Source organism: Nicotiana attenuata, unplaced genomic scaffold (genome assembly GCF_001879085.1).
Source record: "Nicotiana attenuata strain UT unplaced genomic scaffold, NIATTr2, whole genome shotgun sequence".
NCBI lineage: Eukaryota > Viridiplantae > Streptophyta > Magnoliopsida > Solanales > Solanaceae > Nicotiana > Nicotiana attenuata.
In genome coordinates this window covers 2,729-23,243 of record NW_017670924.1, presented here as the reverse complement: position 1 = coordinate 23,243, position 20,515 = coordinate 2,729, and positions in this window count along the sequence as shown.

Genomic DNA, 20,515 nt, shown 5'->3' with positions numbered 1-20,515 from the left:
CTCAGGCCCAAAGATGCATAAAGAATAAACTACGGCCTCAGGCCCAAAGATGCATAAAGCATAAACTGCGGCCTCAGGCCCACATACAGGTGTTCAATATTTAGGAATTTAAAATCAGGAACTGAGAATCATATTGCAATACATGATAGTGAAATACTGAATCACACTGAGTTACATGATACTGGAATAGTGGATCACACTGAGTTACATGATACTGGAATACTGGATCACACTTTTGAGTTTTCCAAAATTTCTTACACATTTTCACTAACTGCTGCTGGAAGACGGACCTTTTGTAAACTTAGTCAATTTTGTCGAATCTTATGCACCTCACTCTCCATCTTGATTCCGAAATAACTATTTTCACCAATAATCTTCCCTCTAGGACTTCATATCTCTAAAATATCAAATTAATACCCATTTAACATATCCATACCTAGTCCGAATGTACGGGGTGTTACATTATCTCCCCCTTGGGATCATTTGTCCTTGAATGATTGTCCTGACTGTAACTTTTGCTAACTCCGGACCTTAAACGGGTTTGGTGGAAACATGAAATTTCATTAACACTTGCGTACTAAACTGAATGAATACATGATTACTGAACTGTTGAGATACTAAACCGAATGACTACTACATTGACTGAATATTAGTCTGCCATGGATACGTGAATACTGAATTAACATAGGTATATGAATATTGAACTGGCATGAATATTTGAGTAATCTGAGTACTACGCTGGCATGAATGTCTAAGTATTGGACTAACACGAGTAGCTGAGTATTAAACTGACATGAGTATGTGAGTACTGAACTGACATGAGTAACCAACTCATAAGCTAATTGACTGATCCTTCGCAAGAAACTATATGTCCCAATATAGCAGGGTCTATGCTTACCCTTCTTCCCAAATCTCATAACGCTTTTCATAAGTGAAACTTTCAGAAACACCCAATCATCAACTTGAAACTCTAGGTCTCTATGTCGCACGCTCGAATAGGACTTTTGGCGGCTTTGAGTTTTCTTCAAACGCTCTTGAATCAACTTAACTTTCTCCCATACCGAGCGAACCAACCAATTGGTGATCTACACCTTCGCCCATACAGAGCTTCGTACAGTGCCATCTTGATACTATAGTGGTAGGTTATTATTGACAAGGTCAATGAGAGGTATGTAATCATCCCAATTACTTTTAACATCAAGGACATATCCTCAACTGTTTGAATAATGCGCTCTGCCTGGCCATCTTTCTGAGGATGAAAAACTTGTGCCTAATCCTTTCTGAAAGGACTTCTAAAAGTTCATTTTAAACTGGGTACCACAGTCCCAAACGACGGACAACGGAGTCCCATGCAATCAGACGATTTCCTAAATGTACAACTTGGTATAATCTTCTACTGAATCTATAGTCTTTATTGGCAAGAAATGTGCTGACTTGGTAAGTTGATTTACAATCATCCAATCAAATTATGCTTTTAAAATGAACAAGATAATCATGTTATAAATTTCATATTTACCATTTCCACTCAAAATATGTGTATTTTGTGATAAAACAATAGGCTTTCTGCTGCTCGACTTTCACTTATTGACAATTCGGACAATTGGCCGCAAAGTCTGCAACGTTCTTTTTCATGTCGTTCAACCAATAAATATCCTTGGTCATGATGCATATTTGGGAAACCTATATGGAAAGAATACCTTGATTTATGGGCTTCTAACATGATCTTCCCTCTTTAAGTCCATCTATGCCTGGAACACACAATCTGTCTTGGTACCTCGAAGTACCATCATCTCCCCCTTATTCAAAAGCCATCATCTTATACTTGTGAATCTTCTCTTTCAACTGCAACACGTAGGGATCATCAAATTATTTCCCCTTCTCTTCGGCTACTAAGGGGGGACAATTCCTGTTCTAGACAACAACTCCGTCATCTTCGTAGTCCGAAATCGAACTCCTATCTTGGCTAAGTGGTGAACTTCTTTCACCCTAGTCCTCTTGTCTGCTTCAATCATGAGCTATACTTCCCATACTTGATTTTCTTTTTAAGGTACTTCCTGAAAACACTTATAGAATTATTGTGAACTAAGTCTTTCACATGTACTCTAAGCTTTAGAGTCCCGTGCAATGGCACTACCCTCATAACACATAAATAGGCATGATTTTACAGCTTTTCTGTGATCACTTTATATTAATAACTAAGCTCTGTGATCCTTCTACTCTCTTTGTGTTTCTTACACATGCTAGACATAATCCCTGTGGTAATTATACAATTTTCCCTCATTACCGAACAGATTTTCTTTTTCATATCCTATGCTAACTATTCGGGTTTCAAATCTCTAACTGGACTTACTAAAATTTTCACATCACCCCTTAGACTAAAGGTCTTATACTTGTGGATCCTTCTTTTTTTGTTGGGATCCAAATAACTTTCCTTATTTTCTGCAGTTCTTTGCACCCTACGTCAATGACAACTCATCTTCCAACTTACTTCTGAAAAATCTTTCTTACTAGGAAAAACTAAATTATTCACTTAACGGAAAGCTAATGTATTCACAACTATCATATACAATCTTAATAATTTAACTCTGCTCACACTGTCAATCCGGGAGAAACCACATTACGATAATTCCTAAAGGCTATTCTTCTATAGTTTGTGCTCTCACTGCTAGCAATTTTTTTTCCACTGCCACTGTACTTCGAGTTTAACTTAAACTCTTTGGGTTCTAACACACGTTCAGTATTTCAAACTGTCATCCACTCACTAGAGTTAACCTGGCTAAGTGAATCAAATTGTACCTCTACTAGCTCTGCTGAAATTGCTAATTCACTGTATCAACTCAAAACTTACTTATTGTTCTTTTACTAATCACCTTCTACCATCATGTTTTCTTGCTCTGCGTTGAATAACTAAAGTTACTAAGGTTGTTCTAACTTCTACGGTCGCATACTATCCCCTTTGTTTTCCTTCTAAACTATGTGCATGGATCACACTTAGGGAATTCATCTGCCTTAAATGAAATTGGAATATCTAACCCCAAATTTTCTATACAATACTAAATCATATCATACTATAAACATCCCGAGTAATAATTTAGTCACATAACCTAAGGGGGGAACTGCCATATCTTTTATCTTACATCAATAACTGCTTCTTATAGAAACTTACTAACGTGGTACTTCTAGTTCTGATTTGAATAAATATGAATAACGTAAAATCGTTCCCTGAAATTCACTATTGGCTGCTCTTGGTTCTCATTGCATACATCATATCTTCTAGTCATTTGCATGAGTTCTACGAAAAATACATCTCTAATAATAACAATTATTTTTGACTCTACGTATTTTACCTTTAGGCTCTTTTCTGTCCAAACTATAGTGACCAATGGTAGGGTCTGACATCTAAACTATCATCATCCAACTTGTGGCTCCATTTCTAAAAATTAAATGAAGTTGTTCTAGGAGGTAAAACACATATACACTACCATGCACAAACTTATCTTTCAAAGTATACCATTATCTGATAAATCACTTCCCGCGCCCTCCGGTGAGTCTTGGTCTTAATTCGGACCTAAAATATGCGAAGATTTCGCTATGATCACTGTTACTTACATTTTCTTTTAGCACCCATAGGCATTATTGTATACTCACCAGTCACCAGGATTTTAATACACTGAAACATAGATATTTGGTAAACATATAACTGAATACTGGAGTACATAATAACCACAACTTGCTAACTGAAAGACTGTATAACTGGTAACTGAGGTAAACTGATAACCATAAGACATGATAATTGCTTTTGTACTTTCTGATAAGGTTATGCTCTAATCTGTACTACTATCCATTGCATCCCACTTTTGACATCCTCTCAAGTCTCATATTTACCAACCTGTACTCCACAGTTATACCCCAAAGGGCAATTATCCTCTCTAGGACCTTAGGTTTCTTCTGCGCGTCGCTTGGGCATCCAATACATTTGGAATTCGATAGGAAGAGAAGGTTAACTATTTCTCTAAGCTTCATGGCACGATCTAGAGTAGAAAGCAATGAGACAATCCTGGATGTCTTGGTAGTTAGCCATTTATATGAGTGGCCGGCACACATATCTAAAGGAAACTCCACTAGACATGGCTTCATAGACTCCCTGGGACTCTTGAACCTAGTGCTCTGATACCAAGCTTTGTCACGCCCCGAACCTAGGCCTGTACGTAACACGACACTCGGTGACTGACTACATGTGATCGAGCGAATCAACTGGCTGGCTGAATCAACATGTGATATCATAACATACTGAATGCGGAATATAACCTAACACATGCTGATATACTGAAAGTCTGGATGATATAAATCAAAGTGCGGAAATACTAATACAATTCTGAAACATATTTGTAGCCAACATGGCTTAATATGAAAATCCTGCAACTTTGTCTAACTGTTACTCTAGTCTATGAAGCCTCTAATGAAGTACTAAAAACACTGACTGTCTGAAAATACTGAAGACTGTAAGGTAATGATAATACCCCGCAAGAACTGGGGATCACCAAATAGCTGGTACGAGAATCTTAGTGCGCTGAATCATCAACCTGTAAATCATTACCTGCATCGTGAGATGCAGGCCCCGGGCAAAAGGGACGTCAGTACATTCTATGTAAAGCAACTGAAAGAAAGAATTAAAAATGCTGAAACTGAAACAAAGCTGATAACTGAGTATTGATAATTGACACTGAAATGATAACTATTGAAACTAAAACTAAAACGATAGCTGATAATTGATAACTAAAATGATAACTAATAACTGATAACTGAAATGATAATTGATAACTGAAATGATGACTGATAACTGATAACTGATAACTGAAATGATAACTTGATAATTGAAATGATAACTGATAACTGATAACTGAAATGATAACTGAACTGAACAAAGGAAGTAAGGATATGAATACTCCCTCTTCTGAATGATGAACTGCCTGTTTATCTGAATAATTAAATTGCGGCCTCAGGCCCAATATATATGTGCACAAACTGCGGCCTCGGGCCCAAGTATACGTATACATAACTGCGGCCTCAGGCCCAAATACAGGTGTTCAACATTCATGGATTTAAAATCAGGAGCTGAGAATCATACTGCAATACATGATAGTGAAATACCGAATCACACTGAGTTACATGATATTGGAATAATGGATCACACTAAGTTACATGATACTGGAATACTGGATCACACTGAGTTACATAATATTGCAATACTGAATAAGACTAGACTGAGATGTGTATTCTTGAACTGATCATGAACACTGAAACTTCAATTGTTTATGGCATACTGAGTAATCTATACTAATACTCGGGGGCATCAAACCCAAGTTTATATTGAATACGCATTGAGCTCACAACGTTCAGAATGAAAGTCATGAATGAGTTATGAAGCTAGAGAATAAAAGTTCTGCAACTATTCAAAGAACTAGCCTTAACTATATTTCTTAGGCAATTAGTAACGTCGTAAAGAAACGTAGTGTATGGAGAATCATTAACATTGCCAAACATAGAGAGTTAGCCTTACATACCTTAGCTTACTGCTCTTGACCGTAATACAACGTTTGCCAACTCTTTCAACTTTAATCTATATCAATACAAGTCAGAGGGATTCCATATTAGCAATAATACTCATATTTTGGTTACTAAGGCATTTTATCAAACACTCGGTGAGAATAAAGCTTCATAGTCCTTAATAATGGTGTCTCTACACCCAATAACCCATTCTCTTGCTCCTAGATAAATTCTAAAGTCTCAAATGGCTATAATCAACATTATTCTTTATCACCCATAAGGTAAACAATACCCCTAACCAATAATCAACAATCAACACCCCAAACCTATAATCGTTCATGCTTTTCTATCAAACCCATCAACTCATGTCTCATGAACTAGGGTTTATAATCATTAAACCAATGTTAGAATCAATTAGAGGGTGAAGACATTACCTTTTGAAGTTCAATCCCCTTGAATTCGAGTTCTAGGGTTCCTTCTCTCAACAATGATGTCCCAATCGAATATCTAATGATATGGAGGGTTTACCCTTGTTAATAAGATGTGAAATTAAAATTAATTTAGAATCACCATTAGAACTTACCTTGGGTGGTGGAGGGACCCTTAAGGAGTTAGGTTTTTGAGAGCTTTCCTTTCTAGAGCAAGTTTTTATGTTTTGGGGCTGTGGGGGACGAAATAGGGCTTAAAAAATAACTCCCCAAGTTCGCCACTGCGGCTCTGTAGGCCCGACCGCGGTAAATAGCAGGAACACTACCTCACGATCGCGGTCGCGGTCCGAGCGCGGTGGTTGCGCACTGTTCTGTAAAACGGACAGAGCTCTATTTGGGCTCCACAATATATCGTTGGAAAACTATTTTAAAGGCCTACAACTTTCGTCTTTTGAGTTTTCCCAAATTTCTTACACATTTTCACTAATTGCTGCTGGAAGACGGACCTTTTGTAAACTTAGTCGATTTTGTTGAATCTTATGGACCTCACTCTCCATCTTGATTCTGAAACAACTATTTTCACCAATAATCATCCTTTAGGACTTCATATCTCTAAAATATCAAATTAGTACCCATTTAACATATCCATACCTAGTCCGAATGTATGGGGTGTTACACTCCCAAATACAGATCGGAACCGTAACCAATTCTTCGGTAGAGTCAATTCTGCGCCTACAACATATTCACAACGCATTCACTGGCAAGACCGTGAGGCAAGCTTCATCAATTTAAGGTGTTGCTGCGGCTATGCGGTAAGTGTGACCTATAGACACTACAATGTTTTTCTTTACTTTTACTGGGTTTGTATCCATGTATAAGCAACGTTAATAAACTAATAGTGTGGATGGATCCATGAGCTCTGCCGACGAGTTATTTCTGAACGGCCAGATCCGGCCGATGAACAATGGCATTTCGAGTCCAAAAATTTGGCCCATTGTATCACGAGAAACAAAACTCTATATAAATCTCTGCCTTCCTCTTCTCTTCGTCGTTCTAGGGTTCTGCCCAATCTGGGGTTTTCCGCCCCAATCCACAAGCGTCATTAAAATTCAATTGTAAAGAATAGGTTTTTTGAAGCGCACGTGAGGGTGTTATGGTAACAGGAACAGTGGCGTTTCAAGTCAGAATCGTGGCCACTTGAAGATTGTGTTAATATATTTCAATGTATTTCAATGTATCTCGTTGTATTTCCATGTATTTCATTGTATTCATTATCTTTTTTTTCATTGTATTTCAATGTATCTCACTGTATTCTATGTATTTCATTGTATTCACTGTCTCGCTGTATTCCATGAATGTATTCATGTATTTTTTTAATTAATATAATTTACGTATTCAGATGTATATATATATATATTCAAATTGCTCTGTTTTTGTTGTATTTATCGGCTGGGAAAAATATTCAGCATATTTTCTCTGAAGATTGCTATGTTTTTGGGGTGTTTTTTGGTTGAGAATCTTTTTTATAACTGAAAATACAAAGGTGTTATAATTAAGTTTGTTGAGTTATATTAGGAGTCTATTAAGTTAATTGATTCACTTTTCGTTTAAAAACAGCTAAATAGACCATGAATTGTGCTATTTACGTTACTGTATTCACAAATACATATCGTGAATACAGTCGAACACAGTCGAATACAATAATCTGTCTAGCTATAATCCCCTGTTTCACGCTGCGAATATAGTCGAATACAATATGTCTAGCTGTAATTCCCTGTTTCATGCCTAGAAATGTTACTGTATTCATGAATACAGTAGCTTAAATACATCGAATACACTCGAAAAAAACCCTGAAAAATAGCTATAGGAATTAATATAGTAAATGGTAGCTACAACTAGCTAATAACCACTAAAACATAGTGGTTTCAGAAAGTTTCTCATTAAACTAGAAGACTTAGAGCCCGTCTGGCCAAGCTGCCAAAAACTGCTTATTTTGAAAAGTACTTTTGAAAAAAATAATTTGTGTTTGGCCAATTCATTTAAGAAGTACTTTTTACAACATTTGATAACAAATTGTGTTTCTCCATTCTTTATAAAAAAGTGCTTTTGAGTGTCAAATTACCAAAAAGGATAGTACCAAAATTTTTAAAAAGAAAAATAAATTTAAATATTTATTATAAGAGACTGTTATTAACTTGAATAAAAGTAAAATATAGATTCCAATAACTATAAAGCATAACTAGAACAACATTTTAAAGCAAATTTAAAGTTTCTGATGTTTTATATTTCAATACCACACAAGAGGGTACAAGCTTGACCTTATCACAACCAAAATGGTACCACCTACTGACTTTTACAAAGTCAAAGCAAAAAAAGGGTGGTGCCACCTATTGTCATTTCCCGATCCATGCTCCTAGTTAGAGGGCTCCGATTGAGTTCCCCCTTTTGACTCTGGAGGTGCATCGCCTATGAGAATGCATCGCATTCGATGAAGGTCAGCGGCAATCCTTTCCAGAATCTTCTCAATGAAAAGAGTGTGACAATCCACGTGGGTCTGCACGACAAATTTTGCAGTTTCAGACACTTGATAGTACATGGCTTTAATAATACGGTCCCTATCCACCAATTGTTGTCCTCGACGGTTGTATAAATCTAAAGCCAGAATATGAAACCTCAAAGCCTGATGGAGCTGCAGACGGACTTGAATTTAAGACTGGATTGCAACATCACGTTCGGCAGTTAAGTTGTTGATAGTCGAGCGATAGGCAGCCTCAACATTATCCCGACGCTTAAACTCTTTGAAAATTATGTCCGTCTCTGGTTTGTTTGATGATGAAGCTATGGTATCTGCAAAACCAGAAAGTTTAGGGATCGACTACTTTAAACACATCCTGATGCCTTTAAATGAACATTTGTTTAACAGATGATACCAGGAAAATTAGAGAGGTTTAGGAATCAAATACTTTAAACACGTCCTGATATCTTTAAATCAACGATTGTTTAACACATGATATCATTATCCCAAAACCTAAACATTGATGAAGTGAATGGATAAAGAAATCATCAATTGCATAAGGAGATGAGTACAACTACACAGGGCACTAGTTGCTGCTTATATTTCTAGGCTGAGATTGCTATGAGATGAATATAATGGCATAGTGGCTAGTGACTGTTTCTGGAGCGCTTTTAGTCTCAGGGGCCATTTCAATTCCTCATGGAGCTAAATGACTCATACAACCATGCCCTAGGAAGACAGGTCTTACTTGCAGTGAGGACATCAAAGTCTAAGAGTAGCCAATTGCAATATATACTGCCAAAGGAAGCAATTGGAAACCTAAAAAGAGGACCTATACTACAATGCGATCATTGTCACATAAAAAGGTAATACTAGAGAGAATTACTACTAAATAATTTGTTATCCTTCAGATTTTAAGTCCAAGGAGAAGTTTGTGGCAGCTGCAAGAAATGTGACCATTCAAAAAGAGCACAGGGACAATCAATTTCAAAAAGATACAGGGGAAAACAATTATATGACTTCTACTATTTTCCAAATCTTGTATGGATCACGATACAACATGTATTAACCTTTTTCCCTTCCCGGGATTCCCATATTTTGAATTCAAATGAAATTACCAAAATCTATAATAATAACTTTCAATAATCTAAATTGAAGAACTACGCAAAAAAATGCTAAAATTAGCATCTACTAGTGTTCCTGGAATCATGGATTGAATGAAATAAACGATATTTCATCTAAAGGAAGGAGTGTAATGTGATGTTCCATACCTCTTTTTCCCGCCTTTGTAAACCCTAATGGCTGAATTTCAAATTTTTGGCGGCCTTACCTCCAAGTTGTGGTTTTGGAGTAATGTTAACAGAGTAATTACTACGAAAATCAAAGCATACGTAAGTGGAAGTTTTGCGAGAAAAATCCGAACATTCAGTTGACTACTTACCTTATAGCTTTCTCTGTCGAGATCGTGTGCGCCTTAGAGAGAAATTACGATGACAATGGACTAAAACGTTATTTGAAACCGTCCGCTACTTACCGATTTATTCAAAGGATCCGTAATAGAACACAGTAACGAAAGAGTAAATTCAATGAGCTTAACAGTAATGTATAGCAGTTTTGAAGCCGTCCGTATCTAAATGGTGGAATGTTGGAGGGATTTTGTATTTTAAATTAAAAAGGGAGAAGGATTTCGAAAGTAAAACAAGATTAAATAAAACAAACAAGTCAAAACAATTAATAAAAAAACAAAGAAAGAATAACAGAGGAACAATTTAACACTTAAATTAACGTTAAGGGAAATTGGACCACTAGGTACTAGGCGTGTCAATTCAATATATATTACTACATAATTATTTTTTACCTCATAAATATTATTTTTATACTTATGTATAAAAAATTGCTAGTTGATTTTTTATTTTATTTTCAAAGTCATCATATCTTAAGTAAATTTATTCACATTAATTTATATATTAACTAACCCCAAAGCATCCATAGTCATTGGCTATCTCAATATACGTGTTTTAATATGTTTTATTATTTTATTATTATCAATTTTATTTAAATTAATTCGGACCCCATATATTCCCCAAACCCCTAACCCAACCAATTTCCCAAACCCCCCTCAATTCTCGCTCCCCGACGCCCAAGATATATATGTTATACCGGTAACACAATACTACACTATTAAGATCAAAGGTAATTTACGATGTTTGTGCTTACTTATTACAAAAGTTTACGAGTTTGAAGTAGTCTGTAACTTACCGATATTTTGGATATATCGGTAGACGACTACTACTGTTATGATATAAAAGGTACTCTACTACTACACTTCTAATACGAATTGGTGTGGTTAATATTTTTTTGGACCAAAAAAAAAATTTCATTTTTTTCTTTTTCCAATTTTGTTTTTACATTTTTTCTTTTACTTCTGAGGCTTCTTAATTATTAAAATAAAAATTGAAAAAGTACTCTTAAAAAAAATGAAAAGTGGTCTCTCAACCAACGCGTTAGTTACCATAGCTACTCCATTATATAATATATATATAATATATATATTAATATTATATATATATATATATATATATATATATATATATATATATATTATATATATATGCACACACACATGCCATTTATTACAAGCGAAGTAGTATTTTACTAATATTGTTAAAATGTCAGTAAGATACCGACGACTTCAAACTCGTAAGTTGTTGTTGTTATAGCTGATTGAAAGTGAATTAATGTCTTAATTGCCTGTAGTGATATGTAACCACACCTATTCGAAAATTACTACACATTAAAAGCATAGTAAAATTTACTTATACTATGACAATTGTTGTAGTCATTTGCTGATATATCTGTCTTCTTCTCTTCCGAGACAGAAATGTCAATCACACTCTTCCTTTCAAGAAAAATAATGATATCAGCAACTGTTTCGTAATTACCTGTAGTGATATGTAACAACACCTATTCAAATATTACTTCCTCGATTACAGGGACAGTAAAATATTACTTCTTCTATAACAAGCGTAGTAGTCGTTTACTGATATACAAAAGATATCTGTATGCTCAACAATTCGTAAAATACTTGTCTTTAAATTTACAATATTACATTACCTCATTTATTACAAGTGTAGTATTATTTTACTGATATTATCAAAATATCGGTAAGATACCGACGACTTCAAACTCGCAAATTGTTGTTGTTATAGCTCATTAAAAGTGAATTAATGTATTAATTATCTGTAGTGATATGTGATCACATCTATTCGCAAATTACTGCCGTCATTAAAAGCATAGTACTCCCTCCGGTCCAAAATAAGTGATTTTTTTGATGTTTTCACACAGATTAAGAAATTCACCTTTTAGCATTAATTAGCAATAGAATTGACCATATTAACCTTTACTATCTCACATAAATACTCTTAACACATATTCCAACACTATTTTACTCCAAGGACAATGTAGGAAAAAAATAATTAATTCATTCTTGAAATCTGAAAAAATCACTTATTTTGGACCACAAGAATGTAACGACCCGGCCGGTCGTTTTTGGAATTTATGCCCCGATCCCCCCTTAACAGCTTCCCCTAAGTTCATTTCTGCTATTTTGGTTTGCCGGGATGTTCGGTGTTAGGATTCGGAGTATTTTGGGACACTTAGTCCCTAAATGAGAGCTTAAGTGTTGAAAAATGGTCCGAAGTCGGACCAGTATGAAGACGACCTCGGAATGGAAATCCGATGGTTCCGTTAGCTCCGTTAGGTGATTTCGGGGTTGGGAGCGTGTTCGGAATGAATATTGGAAGTCCGTAGCTCATTTAGACTTGAAATGCCGAAGTTTGAATTTTTGAAGTTTCCGGTCCGATAGTGAATTTTTGATCCGAGGGTCGGATTGGAATTTCGGAAGTTGCAGTAGCTCCGTCATGTCATTTGGGATGTGTGTGCAAAATTTCAGGTCATTTGGACGTGTTTTGATTAGGTTTTTGATCGAAATCGTATTTGGAAGGAATTTGAAGTTCTTAGGCTTGAATCTTTGATTAATTCGGATTTCCGGCGTTGTTTTAGGTGTTTTCAAGATTGGTACAAGTTTGAATAAGGTATTAGGTGGTATTGGTGCTTTTGGTTGAGGTCCCGGGGGCCTCGGGATGATTCCGGGTGGTTAACGGAGGAAAATTTCTAAGTTTGCAGCAGCTGGTATTTTGTTCCTTCTGGTATTTTCGCTTCTACGGCTTGGGAACCGCAGAAGCGGCTCGCTCATCGCAGAAGCAAGTTTTGTCCCCCCCCTCAGGAACCGCAGAAGCGGTTATTTATCCGCAGAAGCGGAGGTCTGACCTTTTAAAAGAAGCCGCAGAAGCGGCCAGTGTTTCGCATAGGCGGGACCGCAGAAGCGGCATTCACTGTACAGATATAGAAATTCGAGGGTTTTAATTTCATAAGTTGGAGAAATCAATTGAGAGCTCGGGTTTAGGCGATTTTGAGTGGGTTTCGAAGAGAAGATCACTGGATTTGAGCCATTTGGAGTCGGATACTCGTGGCAAGAGCGCGGTTTCTAGTTGATATTGGGCCGGTTCGAGGTAAGTGGCTTGTCTACCCTTGTGTGGGGGACTTTTCCCTTTAGGACATGATCTTTGAATATTTGAATGCCTCGTACGTGAGGTGACGAGCGCGTACTTGAGCTAATTGTTGTAAACCCGTTTCTACTTGAAGTATTTAAATTGAGATTTCATGTTTACTTGTTCATTTTAAACTGTAAGTTTATACCTGTGCTAGCTTAGAGACTCATGTTTAACTGGCTTACTTGCTAATTGTTTAGCTGTGTTATTTGTACTCTGTGGAGCATGTTAGGATATAATTTACTATTTCTTGTCCTGATCTTTTAGCATTATTCTGAGATTATGAGTTGCTTGTGGTTGTGTGTATAATTTTGGACTACGGGACGGCTTCCCGGGAGATCCCCCTGTACTTGAGATATTCTGGACTGAGGGTGCGGGATACCAAGAGATCCTTGGAACATGTATTTCTATATATATACTGGGATGCCAATAGATCCCCGGCTTACTTATTGAGGATACCAAGAGATCCTCGGGATACCGAGAGATCCCTAGTGTATATGATGAGGATACCAAGAGATCCTCGGGATACCAAGAGATCCCTAGTGTATATGATGAGGATACCAAGAGATCCTCGGGATACCAAGAGATCCCCGGCTATTATTCCTTGTTGAGGGCAGTTTTCCTTGTATTGTACCTTGCTTTCTATTACTGTTCTTCCTTATTTACCTGGTTTAGAATTCTCGTTGTAGACTTTATTTAAACTGTTTCTGTTATCTCATTATTTATTATGTTATCTCAGTAGGGCCCTGACCTTCCTCGTCACTACCCAACCGAGGTTAGGCTTGGCACTTACTGAGTACCGCTGTGGTGTACTCATACCCTTCCTGCGCATGTTTTTCATGTGCAGATCCAGGTACTTCCTCCCAGGTGTATCATCCTCGTGGTGGAGAGTTCTAGCTGAGACTTGAGGTATATCTGCTACATCCGCAGACCAGGAGTCTCTACTCTATTCCGGCTTTAGCAGATAGTTCCTTTCTTTCCTTTCATGTTGTTAGACATTCTGGTGTAGAGCGGATTACTACGTTCTATTAGCCTGTGTTTCCCGTGAGTTTCCGGGTTTTGGGATTTAGTTGTAGACTTCCGCATATTTTTGAGTTGTTTAGGCCGAGTGGCCTTATATACAGTTGTTATTTCCGTATGTTCAGTTTTAATTAATTATTCCGCAAATGTTAATTTGTTATTCCGCACTGTTAGGCTTACCTAGTTGTGGGAACTAGGTGCCATCACGACATGTTCATGGAGGGTGAACTGGGGTCGTGACAAGTTGGTATCAGAGCTCTAGGTTCATAGGAGTCACGGAACACAGGCCGGTTTATTAGAGTCTCGCTGGTTGGTACGGAGACGTCTGTACTTATCTACGAGAGGCTATGTAACCGTTAGGAAAATTTCACTTTATTTGATTCCCTGTCGTGCGAGATTTTTGACATCACAATCCTAAACTTCTGCCTTCTATTCTCTCACGGATGGTGAGGACGCATGCTACTCGAGGAAGATGACCTTCGGAAAGGTTTAAAGTCAGCAGCAATAGTGGGTTCAAGTGCCACGAAGATAGACTCTATTTAAGGTAGCGAATGAGCAGCAAAGGATGAGGAAAGACACGTGGGAAGTGTCGGGCGGTGGCTAAAATTTCTAGGAGTCCGAGTATAAGCGGCCAAGGGCCGAGTAGTCGATTAAGGGGATGAGTTCCGCCAAAGTGGGAGAGTGGCGGAGTTGCATATGGGCTTTGCAGTGGGATGACCACGTACCTTAAGGAGAGTTTGAAGTGACCTGAGAATATTGGTGATTGGTGATTTGGGGCCTACAGATTTAATTAGAAGTATGAGCTATTATGCGGCGGGAGATTTGATATAACGGGAAGGAGCTTCTTGAATGAAGAAGGATACAACATACCTTTGAATTGGAAGAATATTGCCGCACATTTAATTGATGTCCACGAGGGGTGAATGAAATTGTGCACCTGGAGAGTGAGCTCGGACTCAGGATGAGTTATTGATGTCGTGGTGATTGTGCCCCGTGCAGCAGCGTTGGGAGATGCCGGGGAGTGATTTCTACAGGTGAGTTATTCTTGTGAGCAGGTTAGCGGTCGCGTGGTTGGCGATGCTTCTGCGAAGAATTCTATTGGTTATACAGTGAAGGGATCGATCGTGCGAATGTTGTTAATGATTCAGAGTATAAAAAGGGGGTTTCTACAGTAAGATATCGAGAATTTTGGTGGTTGATTGCGCAAGGTTATGTCAATAAGAGATTAAGAATCCTGGTGAACTCCAGAGTTGTGTAATAGTGGCTTCAAGCTAAGTGGGAGAGTCCCACCGCCTATGATTGGGTTGCATGGTTAACCACTTGCGAGGTTTTCAGGTTGTTAGCATATTTCTGGGTCACTCGGCTACGGGAAAAGAACATAAGTGGTAATTGGAGCAAAGGAATTGTTAAAGGGTGCTATGGTTGGCCTTATTGGCTCATGTTCAGACTTGAGAGAAGGATGAGAAAGGACTTCGGATTCGTAGAAGGGTTAGTGGAATGGGCATGTCAGTTGAGGGTGCGAATGTACGCCCAAGGAAGGTATGAAATGGTTCATGGGATTTGAGACAGCATGGTCTCGCGGTTCCAGGTCACCCGGGGTGAGTGCGGATGGAGTGTGTTATGTGTTGAAAGGAGTTATTGTTATTACTAAGGCAATCGGGGTAAATCGAAGGAAGATATATTGGTTAAACATAGTTGAGTTGGCGTATTGGTGGTAGGGGTCAATTCCTTCAGCGTGATCAAGTCATGCGTGTGATTTGTGGCGGTGCGTGTGAGGCTTGTCGGTCGCCGAAATTAATGTTGTTCAGAAGCACTCTTCTGATATGGCCTGTCATGTGTAGGCGGATCCTGGAATGGCCATGGTGGCTCAGGCCACTACTTGGAGGTTTGCATATTCTACGGTTATGAGAATTCACCTAAGTGTTGCTATGGTTCTCCTTAAGTGAGTTAAGTGAAAAGCTTTTAAGTGATGAAGTGTTAGCCTATTAGCGGTCCCGAAGTCGTATGTGTCATGTTAGGTGCAGTGAGTGGTATGGGATTCGAAGTAAAGATCAAGGTAACAGCTCGGTGTGGACAAAGATGTCACGAGCTCGGATGAGCAAGAAAAAGGGTGGAATGTTTAAAGTAAATTGGTATTGTCTTCAGTGTCACCTGAGATCGATGTGTTGTGAAAAAGGCTTTGCATCCTGGTTAAGGATTCTTGATCGCTTTTCAGCGTTAGTGCGGCCGATGGTTTAGATGTGCGGACCCGTTATTCATTTCGGAAGATTGTGGGAGCGTGTCCCACGGGAAGATTGTATAAGTGTGACATGTAGTCACTTGATTGACTAAAGATTTAAACCAGGTATGAGGATTGTGGTAACATCATTAATTTGAGAATTTATGCCGGGAGGGCACTTTGTTTGTTGGGTTGCGAACTGAGGAGGTTGCTCCGGTTATGATGGTTGTTCTTATGTGTTATGAGGAAAAGGGGGTTACTATGGACCTTTGAAAGGTTATTAGCCAAGTTGGTGCAATCAGAAATCGGCTTGAGATCAGTGGATTGATTTATATGTGAGCAGGGCTTTATATCAGGCCAGTTGTGTTCGTTTCAGCGAGCGTTCCTTATGGAGGAACAGTCGGGGTGTTATTTTGTCATCAGCTATTCCAGGTAATGATGTATTGCGCCGTATGAGTTATGAGACGGCTTGGTAAATTTTTATGTGTTGAAGTTCCGCGTGGCGATGATGTTATATGAGCAGAATGGCTCTTGAGATTCAGATCTTGTATCGCACCTCAGTTGTGCCCGAGTTTGTGGATTATAGCGTTATATGTCTCCCCAGGGAATGGTGTTATACACTTAGCATGGTTATGACTGATGCTTAGTATCTTGTTGTAATGAGCAATTTAGCTCGATCTACATCTCCTTATGTGAGCTCCATGTGTGGATCGGGTGGCACGCCGCCACGGGTATGTTATTTGGATCGGGTGGCACGCCGCCATGGTTATGATTGCTCGGATCGGGTTGCACGCCGCAACAAGTGTGATGTTCAGTACAATTTCCCATACCTGTTTATTGTGTTATGTTTCCTATTTTCTGGAGGAGGCTCATATTAGCTGCGCGCCCGCGTCGCATGTATGATTCGCGAGCAGGGTAATTGAAATTTCTTTTCAGAGTTCACTTTCCTTTTTTTGTATCGCATTCTAATTGGTAGCCTATTGGCGCATTGTGACATCATATGAGACTTTTGGTCATGTTGGGGTGGCTTATTGTCTGAGCATTCGTATTGGGTGAGACGAGATTGTTGGATTTAGGATCAGTGCAATCTGATTACGTGAAATATCTATTAAGAGGCAAAGACGATTAATTGGTTCAGAATGAGGTAATGCTTCTTTTCAGGAGTATAGACTCAGTGATTTGTTGACTCGGCAGTCGATTATGAATTTCCGCACATCTCTCCGTTGTGACGGCCTTGCAAGAGTTAGAGTGAGGCATGTGCATGTCATGGGGTGCAATGAGAGCATCAGATTCGTGGAATTTTTTATTAAGTCGATCAGGAAATGTTACTGTGGTCCGGTGAGTAAAGTGATGCGAGGTGTGAACTTCAGCAAGTTATGCAGCCATGTTTGGGTATAGCGTGTAGTGATTGTTATGGTGATCATATGCTGGATACAGGTCGGGCATAAAATTCCGGATGTTGGAATTGGGCTCTAAGGCTTATTTGCTTGAATAAAAAGGAATATCTTCAGAATTGATCGAGCTGATGTGCTCAACTGAGTTGTGGTAGCACAGTAAGGTGCATAAGGAGTTAAACATTGAATCATGGAACTGGAGGGTCTTGGGATCATTTCTTGCCACTGGCGGAGTTTGCTTACAACGATAGTTATCAGTCCATCATTCAGATAGCGCCGTATGAGGCTTTATATGGTAGGAGGTGTAGATCTCCGGTGGGTTGGTTTGAGCCGGGTGAGGCAAGGCTATTGGGCACAGAGTTAGTACAGGATGCATTGGAGAAGGTTAAGACGATTCAGGATAGACTCCGTACAGCCCAGTCCAGACAGAAGAGTTACGCGGACAGGAAGGTTCGTGATGTTTCATATATGGTTGGTGAGCGGGTTCTGCTTCGGGTCTCGCCTATGAAAGGCGTCATGAGGTTTGGGAAGAAAGGGAAGTTGAGTCCGAGGTTTATTGGCCCTTTTGAGATCTTGCGACGAGTTGGGGAGGTTGCCTATGAGCTTGCCTTGCCTCCCAGTTTGGCCGGAGTTCATCCGGTATTTCATGTTTCGATGCTCCGGAGGTATCACGGTGATCCGTCGCATGTGTTGGATTTCAGTTCAGTCCAGTTGTACAAAGATCTATCCTATGTTGAGGAGCCAGTGGCTATATTGGACAGACAGATCAGGAAGTTGAGGTCAAAGAACATTGCTTCAGTGAAGGTTCATTGGCGGGGTCAGCCGGCCGAGGAGGCGACTTGGGAGAGCGAGCGGGATATGCGCAGCCAGTACCCTCATCTTTTCACTACTTCAGGTATGTTCTTTGTGCTCGTTCGAGGACGAACGAATGTTTAAGTGTAGGAGGATGTAACGACCCGACCGGTCGTTTTTGGAATTTATGCCCCGATCCCCCCTTAACTGCTTCCCTTAAGTTCATTTCTGCTATTTTAGTTTGCCGGGATGTTCGGTGTTAGGATTCGGAGTATTTTGGGACACTTAGTCCTTAAATGAGAGCTTAAGTGTTGAAAAATGGTCCGAAGTTGGAACAGTGTGAAGACGACCTCAGAATGGAAATCCGATGGTTCCGTTAGCTCCGTTAGGTGATTTCGGGGTTGGGAGCGTGTTCGGAATGTATTTTGGAAGTCCGTAGCTCATTTAGACTTGAAATGCCGAAGTTTAAATTTTTGAAGTTTCCGGTCCGATAGTGAATTTTTGATCCGAGGGTCGGATTGGAATTTCGGAAGTTGCAGTAGCTCCGTCATGTCATTTGGGATGTGTGTGCAAAATTTCAGGTCATTTGGACGTGTTTTGGTTAGGTTTTTGATCGAAATCGTATTTGGAAGGAATTTGAAGTTCTTAGGCTTGAATCTTTGATTAATTCGGGTTTCCGGCGTTGTTTTAGGTGTTTTCAAGATTGGTACAAGTTTGAATAAGGTATTAGGTGGTATTGGTGCTTTTGGTTGAGGTCCCGGGGGCCTCGGGATGATTCCAGGTGGTTAACGGAGGAAAATTTCTAAGTTTACAGCAGCTGGTATTTTGTTCCTTCTGGTATTTTCGCTTCTGCGGCTTGGGAACCGCAGAAGCGGAGCTGCAGAAGCGGCTCGCTCATCGCAGAAGCGAGTTTGGTCCCCCCACTCAGGAACCGCAGAAGTGGTTATTTATCCGCAGAAGCGGAGGTCTGACCTTTTAAAAGAAGCCGCAGAAGCGGCCAGTGTTTCGCATAGGCGGGACCGCAGAAGCGGCATTCACTGTACAGATATAGAAATTCGAGGGTTTTAATTTCATAAGTTGGAGAAATCAATTGAGAGCTCGGTTTTAGGCAATTTTGAGTGGGTTTCGAAGAGAAGATCACTGGGTAACGTTTCTTTGGTCCCTTTTTGTTATATTTCATCATTATATAGTTAAATACATCATTGGAATTCGAATTTAGGATAAAAAATTGGATAATTTGGGGTAAAACTTCATTGCCTAAACTGTTGAGTTTTGAGTGGGCATTTGACCTCCAATTTGGGAGATTTTTATATGGTTAGACTCGTGAGAGTACGAGGGTTCTAAAAATGTGAAAATTATTCGATTCCGAGACGTTGGCCTGAAGGGCATTTTGGTTATTTCACCTAATTTTACGCCGTAGCTTTGAACTTATTAGCAAAACCAGGTGTTTGCGATGTTATTTACGATGTGTAATTGAATTGAATAGATTTGAGCCATTTGGAGTCGGATACTCGTGGCAATGGTTTCTAGTTGATATTGAGCCGGTTCGAGGTAAGTGGCTTGTCTAACCTTGTGTGGGGGACTTTTCCCCTTAGGACATGATCTTTGAATATTTGAATGCCTCGTACGTGAGGTGACGAGCGCGTACTTGAGCTAATTGTTGTAAACCCGTTTCTACTTGAAGTATTTAAATTGAGATTTCATGTTTACTTGTTCATTTTAAACTGTAAGTTTATACCTGTGCTAGCTTAGAGACTCATGTTTATCTGGCTTACTTGCTAATTGTTTAGCTGTGCTATTTGTACTCTGTGGAGCATGTTAGGCTAGAATTTACTATTTCTTGTCCTGATCTTTTAGCATTATTCTGAGATTATGAGTTGCTTGTTGTTGTGTGTTTAATTTGGGACTACGGGACGGCTTCCCGGGAGATCCCCCTGTACTTGAGATATTCTGGACTGAGGGTGCAGGATACCAAGAGATCCTGGCACATG